The following is a 14,003-nucleotide window of genomic DNA, read 5'->3' on the forward strand; positions in this document are numbered from 1 at the left end:
TTTTAACAATGTGCGGACCGACACGCTGATCCAATCCTTAGACTAGTTCCGGGTGGACCCGGTCCATTGAGACTGGATAAACCATATGCTAAGGAACAGGTGGATAAATTGTGTGTTCCATGACATAAATATAAAGGAGAAAGTGGCATAGGGGGGCATGACTGAGGAGGGATCTGAACCCGTCTGCTACTCAGACGATGTTATAATCTTTCTAAGGGGTAAGGATCCGAACGAACTATGCAGAAGGGCCGAAAGTGTCTTGCATATGGCATATGACTGGGCTAGACCCAGAGGACTCAATGTTAACCCAAAGAAGACTGAAATATGCCTGTTCACGAGGAAGACGAAGGTGGGCCAATTTAACGCACCACGTTTCCTCAATAAGACGATATGTAGACAGGCCGTAGGCTCGAAATAGGGCCTGAATCCGAGGATAGTCCTCTAGAAAGAAAATTTGAGGTTGGGAATTCCGTGCTACTTACAAAATCCTTGATTGTTTTCAATAACCCCAACCCCTAGGTTGGTTCATGTCTGGTATTGTGTCTCCACCTAAGTGTCGTTATCTGTTATACGTGAAAGCCGGGCAAAGAAATAGGAAATGCTCCAACGTCTCATCTTCCCCACATGCCCTACACATGCTACCACTTGCCGCACCGATTTTTCATAAGTGAGCTCGTAGTCCTATGTGTCCCGTCATGACACCAAAAGTTATACTGACCTCTTTTTCACTTCCTTTCAGTAATAGCCTCGTCCTCTCACGAGCCGGATCACCCCATAGGATTTTCGCTGTTCCAAAGTGTTGCATGCGCGTTCGTCCTTCATGCCCTTTACCCGGACTGCGTCGACCCGAAAGGCTTCGGGTTAACCAAGTTTATTGACGGCAGTCCTCTGGCCTTTACCGCCAAATCGCCTGCCCTTTCATTCCCCCTTACTCCGTTATGGCCCGGCACCCAAACGATGCGGATTTTTCCATCCTCAGAGATGGCGTTAATCTCCTTCTTTCACTGCAAGACTGTTGGTGACCTCATCGTCCTGGTTGTTATTTTCCTTTTGGAAATTTTACTGTCCGTAAAGATGTTTACACTCGACGTCCTAGCGTTAGCACCACACCACCTCACGCTGTGATCGCCCGGATCTTTGCCTGTAGGACAGTATTATAGTCAGGCAGTCTACAAAAAGATCTCAGTTTCTGGGTTCTCAATATAGACCCCCAGGCCCACTCTGTCCTCTAGTTTTGATCCATCTGTATAACTCGACGGAATCCTCTTCCCTTCCTTCCAGGTTTCCTATCGTTGCCTCGATTATAAGGCGATGGTATGAGTTGCTCCCATCCTAAATCCATTCTCCCCTCGCCTTAAGTCTCATAGCCAAGATGGCTGCCTCGCACTTAATCTGTATGTCAATGGGTCGGATATCTAGAATAGTCTCGTCTTCCTCGTGAGCAGGCATATTTCAGTCTTCTCTGGGTTTACATTGAGACCTCTGGGTCCAGCCCAGTTATGCAAGACCGTTCGGCCGTTCTGCATAGCTGGTTCGGATCCTTACACCTTAGAAGTATTATAACATCGTCTGCGTAACAGTCAGCATCCGTAATAAGTCATGTATGTTGGTCACCCATTGGAGTGGGGATACCTGTGGCGTGCCTTGTGCAACTTTCTCCCTTATATTTATGCCATGGGACACACAATTTATCCACCTTTTCCTTAGCATATGGTTTATCCAGTCTCTAAGGACCGGGTCCACCCGGTACTGGTCTAAAGATTGGATCAGTGTGTCCTCACATTGTTAAAATTTCCCTCGATATCAATGCATACCGCCAGTGTGTACGTTTTGGCATCGAAGGATTCTTCTATTTTATGCACAACCTCGTGCAGGGCAGTCTCCACCGACCTTCCCTTGACATAGGCATGCTGTTTGTATTGAGCAGTTCGCTGGATGTCCTATTTTTATTACAGTGTCCACAATACGTTTCATGGTTTTGAGTAGATAGGACATAAGGCTTAAAGGTCCGTAGACCTTTGGTATCGCATAACTTGCGTTGTCGGGCGTGGGTGACTTCAATGGTTTGAAGCTCCCCAGGGATTCCTTCACCATAATTTCGGTAATTATAAACCTTCGATCCACATCATTATTCCAAGATTCCGTTGACTCCGTTAGTCCCGCCGTATCCTGTGGAAAATGGGTTTTCATCAAAAGCCTCAACATGTCCTCCGTTGTCTCTACTCTCACCCCCATTTCGCCTACTAAAGTTTCAGTTTGGACATGGGTTTTTAAGAAAAACTTTTTTTTATCTTGCCGACTTCATTAACGCTATCGGAAGCGGAAAAGCTTCCAGGAGGCACGTTTTGTCGCTTAATAATAATCTTGATGTAATCTTATTATATTCCTTGCGCCGTGTGTTATACACATCCCAATGAACTTCCGTTTTTTACGACGTGCTCAGTTAAAAAGTCTGCGGACCTCTTTCCCAATATTGCGAATCTCCCCGGTCATCCAGGGTTACTCTTGGGTTGATTTCCCTTCCCGAAGAGAATAACTATTTTCGAAAGACCCCACCAGAGCAGTCGTAATCTTTTTGAAATTTTCGTCTAAATTATAAAATTAAATTATATTGCCCAAGTCTGCTTTTGAATAGTCTTGCGAATTTTGTCCAGTTGGTTTTCAACTTATTCCGGAAGCTTATCGGATTTGGTGATGGGCGTATTATTCTAAACCTAATGTAGCGATGGTCAGTTGGTTTTCAACTTATTCCGGAAGCTTATCGGATTTGGTGATGGGCGTATTATTCTAAACCTAATGTAGCGATGGTCAGAGAAAAAGTGTTCCTTGGAGACTTTCCAATCCTGAACCTCATCGACAAGATTTTCCGAACATATCGTCACATCTGATACCTCCTCCCTAATCCTTTTGACAAAGGTAGCGGTGTTGCCAATATAAAGTGTAATTAGGTCGTTAGTATTCAAGAACTCTGCGTGGACTTGGCCCCGCTTATTAGTGTTTGTACTACTCCACGAAATGTGGTGAGAGTTCGCTTCGCACCCTATTAGTACTTCGTTTCCTGTATGTTTCGCTTTCCTCACCAGCCGTTGCAGCTCCGACGTGGGTGACGGTGTCGGAGAGTCGAAAGGCAGATAAAGCGATGCCAGGTATGGTCCACCGTCTCCCTGGGGAAAATATTGGGTTGCCCAAAAAGTAATTGCGGATTTTTCATATAGTCGGCGTTGACAAATTTTTTCACAGCTTGTGACTCTGTAATTGAATTCTTTCTTCTGTCAGTTATCAGCTGTTACTTTTAGCTTGCTTTAGAAAAAAAGTGTAAAAAAAGTATATTTGATTAAAGTTCATTCTAAGTCTTATTAAAAATGCATTTACTTTCTTTTAAAAAATCCGCAATTACTTTTAGGGCAACCCAATATATAATCCAAATTTTTACGACAAATAACGCAGATGGTAGACCGAGTACCAGGGTTAGTATAGAATAATTGGTAGTTGATATGGTTCAGTCTAGAAACTTTGTTCCAGGTCGTCCATGGCTCCTGAATTAAGGCAAATGAATGCTTGCCCTTGCTGATTTTCTCCATCAGAGCGTGTGTAGCAGTCTCGCTCCGGTGGATGTTTATCTAGATTACCCCAATCATCAAGTAAATGCGCATCTTGGGAGTAGGTGATGATCTCATCGTCTGCTCCCTGTTCTATAGACTGCATTGACTTTCCTGTCACTGCACTGCCTGATGTCATCGTATTAAGTTCTTTGCCTATCCTAGTCTTCCGAATCTTATAAAGTCGGTTATGGTTCCATTGTCGGGTCCCTGTTCGTATTGTATTGAACAGGGACCCGACTGCCTGATGTTTCAATACTAGCATCTTTGCCTATCTTAGTCTTCCAAATCTTAAGGAAATGGAATTCTTGGGAGTAGGTGATGGAACCATCATCGGCTCCCTGTTCGTTAGGATGCCTAATGTTTCAATATTAGGAACTTTACCTATACTAGTCTTCTGAATCTTGAATTCGGTGGTGGGTCCGTCGTCTAGTCCCTGTTTGTAAGGCTGTGTTAGGTCTCTCGCCACTGCAATGCCTGATATTTAAGTACAAGGATCTTTGCTTATTCTAGTCGTTCCAATATTGTGATTGCCCAACAATCCCAACATGCGTTTCGTCGCAAATTTACTGTGCCATCCCTTGATGAAAACCGTAGCCTTTGTGAGCTGGGTGATGTTCATCTTTCTCACCAAGTCGAGCTTTGCACCCTCCCAGGGAGCGTATCAATACATAACGCCGATCCAAAATGCAGAGTAAAAGTGTCCCCTCTATTCACGCAGCTCATAATTTGTATGGGTGGACCCTCTACAGAACTACACACATGTTCGAAAATCCGACCGTTAACCAGATCCTCCACTTGGGACCGATGATGCGGATGCACAGCCGATATTGATGACTGCATAAGTGAGCTCATCTCCGTTGTGCTTCCTTGTCACTCTGGCGTAAGAGGACGGCTCCTTACCATTCTCAGCGACCATCTTCCACTTCCGTGATGGCTGGGGCCTCAGTTTGGATGTCACAGTCATCCATGAAGATTCAGGGGCCGTGCGCGATTCCTTCGTTCCTGTTCCAACTTTGTCTACCTCCGCAGGATACTCTCTGGAGTCTCAATTGCGGGGTGGCTGGCTTGGTTTTCCCAGAGTAATTGAAAGCGGTGAGCATTCCTTTTCAGCATTTTAGCAGTGTTATGCTCGTCGAGAGATTAGATTTTCTTTCCATCTTCCGTTTAAGTGCTTGTAATGTTAGCTCTATCCCTTTCAGCATCCTGCACTTTCGCCCGATTGCGCTGCGAGTACATACTCCTCTGTCTCCTTCGTCGTGCCCCGACTTGCTTTCTCGATCTGCTTGTGAGCTTAGCAAAGCCACCGCTCACTTCTGCCGTCATCCCGCTGCCCTCATCTTTCGATTCGGCTGCGATGACTGTTTCACTTACACCGTCGCTGCCTGAATCCGAGTCGGAAACACCACCTTCATTTTAAAAGGCTGAGGACGAACTGTCCCCTCTGGTTTATCAGTCTCTTCCTTATTAATTAGTCTGACGACTAGTTGTGCGCTTAAGCATTACTCTCGACTACAGGTGCCAAGGCACCCACACCTTTAGGAGGGGAGAACAAGATGCTACGGTCTGACGCCACCACCGCACCATTTTGAGGAGCGCAAAACGCGTCCTCTTCATTCAACGGCTAATAATCTAATATGACGTTTAGTGTGGTGAATAATTTTTGAGTAGCCCAGGGGCTAGTAAGATTTTTGACAGAAGCAAAGCAAATTTTGACGTTTATAAAGCAGAATTCCATGTTGCTAGTTGTGAATAGATACGTAGGTCTTATATAATTTGCGAGCGGCGATTACTAGCCGCATACACACACATATTTATTTGTTTATGATTTATTGATGATTTTGTTATATATATTATATTTTCACATTGCCATTTCAAAATTGATGATAAATGCTACTCTTTTGAAAAAAATTAGCAAAACAAAATGCGGACATAGAGCTACCTGAAGTATATCTCTTAGAGTGCTGGGAAACTTAAATGTCAAGAAATTCTACCATTGTATATTCCTTGACAGCGAGAGAACCCTCTAGGTCGTGAAGGGCTGCTGCCGCGACAGGCGATCTCTAGGGATCTTTGCGCTAAGATATGTTTCTATCAACCTCTCAAGAGTCTTCAGCATAAAGGATGACAGAGTAATAGGACGAAACTAATATAACGATGATCAGACAAGCTGTGGTCGTTCAACACATCCCAGTCGCATATTCATCCACTTATATCTTCCGATACAAAGGTAATATCTAGTACCTCCTGCCTGTTCCTGGTAATAAAGTTCGGTTTATCCCCATTATTACAAATCGCCAGATTGCAACTTATAATATATTCGATACGCAGCTCACGCCTTTCGTTGACATCGGAACTTCCCAATATCTGGTTGTTGTTGTTGTAGCAGCAGTGTATTGTACACCAAAGCGGCAGCCCTTGCCGATGAACAATTCCATCGGGTCCATCCGGTACGTACAACCGGCTGCCATGGGATTGTATCACCAGATATTGTACCCAATATCTGGTGATGTGCATTAGCATCACTTCCTGCAATGAGTCTCTTTTTCCCTACAGAAGCGGCTTCAACGACCGACTTAAGGTTTGAAGGCGGAATCTCTGAATCGTGTGCCATATATAGGGAAGTCAGCCAGTAATGAGACTAGTTTATTTCAACCTTAAAGATTTTCTCGCTTAGTTTGTATGGAGAAAAATGTTGGATTGGATGGAAAAAGTTGTACTTAGCTGTTTGCTGTAAACAACTTGGGTAAATTTGTCTTGGGATTAAGTAAGCGGCTATTCTTATCGCTGCTTACTATCGCCGTTTATTAAAATATGTGGTGTCATCATTCAATCTGAATGACAAAATTAAAAGAGGCAGAACACAACATTGTTTTGGATGTGTGTCAGTGTGCTGCCAACGTAGAAAGTACAAAGCATTAAGCGGTAAGAACGTTTTATTTATCCATAAGCTAGCGAATCCGCTATAAGGCTGGTACTATATTCGATTTTTGCGAACTTGCTGATTTCATTCAGCAGGACATTCTCCCATTACTTATGGTAAAATTTTTGTAGAATTGTAATTTTATCATTGTTATTTGTGTAGTTTTTCATAAAAATAATTGCAAGAACATGGGTTTTCAACGGTGAAAAGCGAACATAGTACGAGCCAATACTGGTAAATAAAACGACCCAAATATTCCAATTCAATTTGGTAACATTAACAAACATAAAGACCTTATTCAATTTCTACAATGCTCTCCATCTTCGGTTGCGTTTCAATGCAATTCTTACATTTACACATTCACATCCTAGATTTTTCTGTTTGCACTCCTCCAATTCAAACTATAAGTTTTTTCTTAATTTAAAACTATTAAGTTTTGTGCAATAGTAAATACATTTAACACTTTTGAGAATTTTTTTTGCAAAATTGTTTTCGTCTAGCCACGTGCATTTTTCAATTACATCAGAAATGGATGAAATGAGAAGCAAAAAATTTTCTATTTTGCATTCAGTGGTGTATGGGTATATATATTTGGCTCGCTTACACGTTTGTTCGGATTACATGAGTGTGAAAGAGGACAAAATATCGTCTTGCCTATTAAATAACAATTTTAATTCGTGTAATTAAAAATTTTTTTAGCATTGATCTCATTCATCAATCACATGTTGTGATTTAATGGAAAATAGAATTTTAATATCAAAAATTATCGAAGCAAGTAATCACTTCGTTAAAAATCTTTTTGTTTTTGGGTTTTCTTATACACTTTTAAGAGATTTAGAAGATGTCGGAACATTACGCAGCAATAAGAGTATTCGAGTACTCAAAAAATTTCAAAAACTTTTACGGAATGTCGTTCGTTTTTTCTTTCCCTAGATGAAAAAACAAGTTATAACGAAACGAAAACTTTTCATCAACGCAAAACCCGAATATAGTACAACCATAGCGAGAAAATCGGCTTAAGCTGAGTATTCTGTTCAGATTTTCAGGCGATATGCTGTCAAACTCCATATAAAATACGTCGGCGAAACGCTGGAGGAAAATTGGTGAAAAAGTAGTACTCTGTTTATAATAAGGAAAATGGCAAGAAGAAATTGTAGTGTCAACGCTTGACATTATTGTCGGCATCATTATTGTTTTATTGGGTTCAATGGTTCGCTTTTTTCTTTTTGTTATTTTATTTGCTTGCGAAAAAAAATAATAAAACCATAAGTGCAGATAAAATGTCTTTTGGTATGAAAATAAAAATAAAACATATCTGTCAAATTTTGCTTGCGGAACAATTAAGGATCTCCGCGACTATTACGAAAGCAGAATAGAATACTAGGGGATGGGTAAATAAAACACAACTACAGGCGCTGTTACACGGTATGTAGATGTCTTATGGCATGCCACTTTTTGTATTTTCATGTAATTGAATGTGCGATTCACCATTTTTACTATCACACCAGTATGTTATTTTCTATGACACAACCCAATAATTTCAGCAAAATCTGATTTTTTTTATGGGTATTAATTGTTAAAGTTGTTAGAAAACTGGTTAATACATAAATTTGTATAAATAATTTAATTTGGGGTTGCTTTCATTCGACTGACAAAAAACAGATGATTTCTTTGTTTTTTTAAGAAAAATAGGACACGCTCTTATCGAAAAAAATTACATGTGCTATTTTGAAAAGTGATTTCCCTATGTAGATTTTATTTGTATCACACGACATGTGCTTAATTGGACATGTCATAAGACAACTACATGCCGTGTAATAGAGCCTTAATGTAACAGACAGGATACACTTATTGTACCATGGTCATGGTACAATAAAGAGGTAGGGTCATTAGCACAACAACAAAACTCTACCCCCAATGAACCTACCTTGAGTGGCAAATGCCGTAAATTGAAATGTCAAAGTGGTTTTAGAAATAAAATTTGTTTTACAATTTATCTTCTTCAAATGTGTTTTAAAGTTGTATTTTCATCAATATAACACTATTTTGTTGCTAATGTGTGGTATATCGGATCAAATAAAACATCGTTTCAAGATCTTCGAAAAAATTACATATGTGTTAATAAGCGTTTGACGTTTAGATTTATTGCAAAATCAAAACAAAAAACAAAAAAAAAAAAAAACAAAAAAATTGTACTCAGCTTTTTGCAAGACCTCACCCTATAAGGGCATCCTGGTTGGTATTCTATTCTGCTTTCAAATGTTTTGTTTCCATACCAAAACACGTTTTTTTATCTGCACTTATTGTTTTCTCCATTTAATTTATTTTTTCGCAAGTACATAAATGAAGAAAAACGAACCATTGATTTTCATAAAACATATAAAAATGTTGCCGGCAATGGTTTCAAGTGTTGCCACTTTGATTATTTTGGTCATTTTCCTCACTGTAAGCAGAGTACTACTTTTCCGCCTATTTTCGGCCAACGTTTCGCCGACGTTTTTTATATGGAGTTTGACAGCATTCTGCTTGAAAATATTAACAGAATACTCAGCTTAAGAGAATAATAATAAAAATAAAATAATTTTATAATTTGAGCTGAACAGAGTAGAGTATTTCCCTCATTCCCTCATTATAGCAGCCACAAATCTATTTTATAGAAATAACTTTTCAAATATACAATAACATACAATAGAAAGTTTAAGTATTTGCCTTGTGCTCCTAAGGGTTGGTATTCAATTCTGCTTTCGGAATAGTCGCTGAAATTGACAGTTATGTTTTGTTTCTATTTTCATACCACAAGACGTTTTTATCTGCACTTATGGTTTTATTATTTTTTCTTTCGCAAAAAATAAAATAATAAAAAGAAAAAGCGAACCAATAAAACAAAAATTATGTCAAGCGTTGCCACTTACATTTATTTTTACCATTTTCCTCGGTATAAACAGAGGACTACTTTTTCACCTATTTTCCTCCAGTGTTTCGCCGACGTTTTTTTATATGGTGTTTGGAATCATTCCGCCTGAAAAGGTGAACATAATACTTAGCTTAAGCTGGTAGCGTTGGTGGGAATGGTCTGTCCAGCGAGCGGCGAGGTATATGTCCATTCGGGGCGACCCGCTTGGGGTGGGGCGACCAAGCGGGTCGACCACCCTAAAATGATCGTCGTCGTGACATTTTATGTCGAACCCCAAAATTTGCATATAAGTTTCGCATTCTACTCATGTACCTTTCGTTCGAATCTCATATTAGCCCGATAAGTCCACTTTCGATTTTGGGCTTTTCTTACTTTATTTTTTAAAACGCTCCATTTTTAGTTATTTTTAGTATCTTTCCCCGTAAAGATCAACTCTACAAACAAATCATGGCGAAACAATTAAAGATGGTCTCATTTTTGCAACAACCACAAATCATATGTTGCCAACACACACAGAAATTTGTGTTAAAAAAATTTTAAAAGAACAACTCACAAAAGTTAAACAATTTTTAACTTTGATGACCAAGAACATTGTGTGGTTACACCGAATGACGGTTTAAGTTTAAAGAGTCAAAGTTGAAAATTTGTTTATTTTTTCGCGTTGCTTTCGTCGAATTTGAAGCGGGACGCTGGAAACCAATGCTCAATTCGCCCATTCTGTTCTGGCCTTAAAAGTCGACTGCGACTTGATTAAAGCTTTTGTCAAAAACAGTATATCGTTTTTTTTTTTCTTTTTATACTCTCCACCATAGGATGGGAGGTATACTAATTTCGCCATTCTGTTTGTAACTACTCGAAATATTCGTCTGAGACCCCCTGAAGTATATATATTCTTGATCGTCGTGACATTTTATATCGATCTAGCCATGTCCGTCCGTCCGTCCGTCTGTCTGTCGAAAGCACGCTAACTTCCGAAGGAGTAAAGCTAGCCGCTTGAAATTTTGCGCAAATGCTTCTTATTAGTGTATGTCGATTGGTATTGTAAATGGGTCATATCGGCCCATGTTTTGATATAGCTGCCATATAAACCGATCTTTGATCTTGACTTCTTAAGCCTCTAGAGGACGCAATTATTATCCGATTGGAATGAAATTTTGCACAACATGTTTTGTTATGATATCCAACAACTGTGCCAAGTATGGGTTCATAACTTGATATAGCTGTCATATAAACCCATCTGGAGTTTTGATTTCTTGAGCTTCTAGAGCGCACAATTCTTTTCCGATTTGGCTGAAATTTTGCATGAGATGTTTTATTACGACATCCAACAACTGTGCTGAGAATGGTTCAAATCGACCCATACCCTGATATAGCTGCCATGTAAACCGTTCTCGGGTCTTGACTTCTTGAGCCACAAGAGGACGCAATTATTATACGATGTGGCTGAAATTTTGCATGAGTTGTTTTATTATAACTTTCAACAACTGTTCTAAGAATATTTCAAATCGGTCCATAACCTGATATAGCTGCCATATAAACCGATCTAGGGTCTTGACATCGTGAGCCTCTACAGGGAGCAATTCCTATCCGATTTGGCTGATATATTGGGTTACGTATTTTTTTATGACTTCCAACAACTGTATTAAGAATGGTTCAAATCGGTCCATAACCTGATATAGCTGCCATATAAACAGATCTGGGGTCTTGACTTCTTGAGCCTCTTAAGGACGCATTTATTATCCGATTTGGCTGAAATTTTGCATGACGTGTTTTGTTATGACTTTCAACAACTGTGCTAAGAATTATTCAAATCGGTCCATAACCTGATATAGCTGCCATATAAACCGATCTAGGGTCTTGACTTCTTGAGCCACTAGAGGGCGTAATAATTCCAATAATATAGCAAATATTTTCTTTTATCCTTTGTTTGCCTAAAAAGAGATACCGTGGCAAGAGCTCGACAAATGTGATCCACGGTGGAGGGTATATAAGATTCAGCCCGGCTGAACTTAGCACGATTTTACTTGTTTTAATTTACTGTAATTTTCCATACTTTTCTTCTCTTTTTATAACTTTAGGACAACATGCTTTTCAAAATCTGTCAAGTATAAAACCCCATTTACACTGATCATTAATGCCGGATTTAAGGCTCTCGACAGTTGATTTAACAAAGGCAAAACAGATGATCGAGCCATTAAATCCGGATTTTAAGAGCAGTGTAAACGGGGTTTAAGATTACACATTTCTGTGGAAACGTTTGTTGTGATACCTGTGTGCTGTACACTGAGACAGCAGCCGTTGATGGATCAAAATCATTAGATTTTTTTTTCGATGAATTGCGTCTATCGATTACTATTTGCAAAGAATTGTGTAATCATTAATTGACATATAGTGAAAAACATGTTCTGTGCCAAATAAAGTTATAAAATGAGAAGTAAAGTATGAAAAATTAAATAAAACCAAAAGAAAAAAAAATAAAGAAGAAACGTTTTTTGCAAAAGCTGTAATCAACACGTACACACCATGAGTACGATGATGATGTGCCGTCTAAATGGGCCATTTCAATGACCACGCATCATGCTTTGCCATGTAAACAGGCCATTGATGGCAGTATGGACAGACAATAGATTTCCTATAGATGAATTTTCCCTCTCTCAAAAAATGGCAACCACGAACAACAGTTAGAAATTTAACGTTTGCTGTTGTTTCATTCGTAAGATCTTAAGAGTCACCTAAGAGAGAAGAAAAGGTAATTGGGAGAATATAAAAACTTTAAAAATACAAGTTTAGTAACAAAACGAAGCTAACAAGAGAGTTAAAAAGTATATTGTAGAACTACTCGGTGCCTCTTAGAAGAGTAGATGGTTTATCTATATCCATGTACTGTCTGCGGACTGAAGAATGCACTTACATAGTGTCTAGGATACCAGTATAGATAGGAGGAAAAGAAGAAGAATCCGGCGCGAAAGGAAGCTTTTTTTTTCTGTGAATTTTGTAATTGAAAAAATTGATTAAAAACCCCTTAGAATGGTTTATCCCGAAAGTAAGTACTTCGATACGGATGATGGGAAGAAGATCCCACTACCGCGTATTAGGAGATACGATCATTTTCAAGCGGAGTATATCGCCATCATTCAACCGCATGGGGCAGGCCCCAAATTTCGATTGATGCAGCTTTGTGCGAGCCTCTACTCCAAATACAAGGACTTGGACATTCATTATATCACGAAAAGGAAAATACGTCTAATAAGCACTGATATGGATACCATAAATAGTATTGTTGCAGATGACGATCTTCGCCGTAAATGTAATGTCTTTATTCCGGTTGAGCTGTGTGAGACGAAGGCTGTCGTTGAAATTCCAGCTGAGACTGATATTACCGAAGCCCACATTTTTAAGAACGCAGCAACAAGTCATCGTGCTGAATACGGCTATCTGCCAAGCGAACCACGTATTACTGAGGTAAAACGGATGACAAAACCCGATCCAGAGAAGGCTGATACACGTTTGGACATCGATATGGTAGTCATATGCTTTACCGGCGATTTACTACCATTTCACATATCGCTCGATAGGGTAATATTTCCCGTTAAACCGTTCATCGAGTACACCCCACAATGTAGACGATGCTGGAGATATGGTCATACTACCAAGGCATGTCGCAGATTTGAGGAGATTTGTTCGCGTTGTGGCACTTCTCATGCTGGTACCTGCAATGGCGCAGTGAGATGTGTGAATTGCAACGGTACTCATGAGGCTACTTCATTCGAATGCCACGTTCGAATGGATTTACGTGAGAGGGCGAGAGTTAAGGCTGAACTGAGAATGCCCAAGAGGACCACTCTTCAAAATCAACAGGCAGCAGACCCAATCAATGATTCGTTTGTATACACTGATGTAGATTTTCCGGCTATTAATTCGAAGAGGCCTAAATTGGTACGCTTGAATAGACCTCGGAAAAGAAGAGGTCAGACGAAAACACTGGTTAATGATACTAGCATGTTGGAGGAAGACAACAATGCCTCTGAATCAGAGGTGGTGACTCCTGACGAGAGACCAACTGTAATACCAGATATATCACCAACAGAACTTTCAACTGAGGATGTCAGTTCACTTAATTTGCCAGAAGACGCCGACGGGATTATTATGGAACCGATCGGAACTTCAACATGTGAAGATATTGTTATCACGGAGGAAGTGATTAACGAAAAAACAAACATTACTAAGACGACGCTCAACGACGAGCCAATAACATCAAGTGTCAAACCCAAAACCAGCAATACAACATCAACCACCAATTGTAACACAACGTCTTTACAAGATCCCTTTCAAAAATTCCAACAATCTGTTCCTATTGAAGAAAACTACCAAATCCCTAATGAGGATCAGGACTTACGTTTTACACAATATAAAGATAAGTGCTAGATGAAGTTAATTCAAATAAATCTCACTAGTATCAGGAACAAGAAATCACAACTTATGGAATTTTTGAGGGAGCACGAAATTGATGTAGCATGTCTTTCTGAGACATTCTTAGACCCGGATGAGGCTTTTACAATACCTGGAT

Source organism: Stomoxys calcitrans, chromosome 1 (assembly GCF_963082655.1).
Source record: "Stomoxys calcitrans chromosome 1, idStoCalc2.1, whole genome shotgun sequence".
In the NCBI taxonomy this organism is placed as follows: domain Eukaryota; kingdom Metazoa; phylum Arthropoda; class Insecta; order Diptera; family Muscidae; genus Stomoxys; species Stomoxys calcitrans.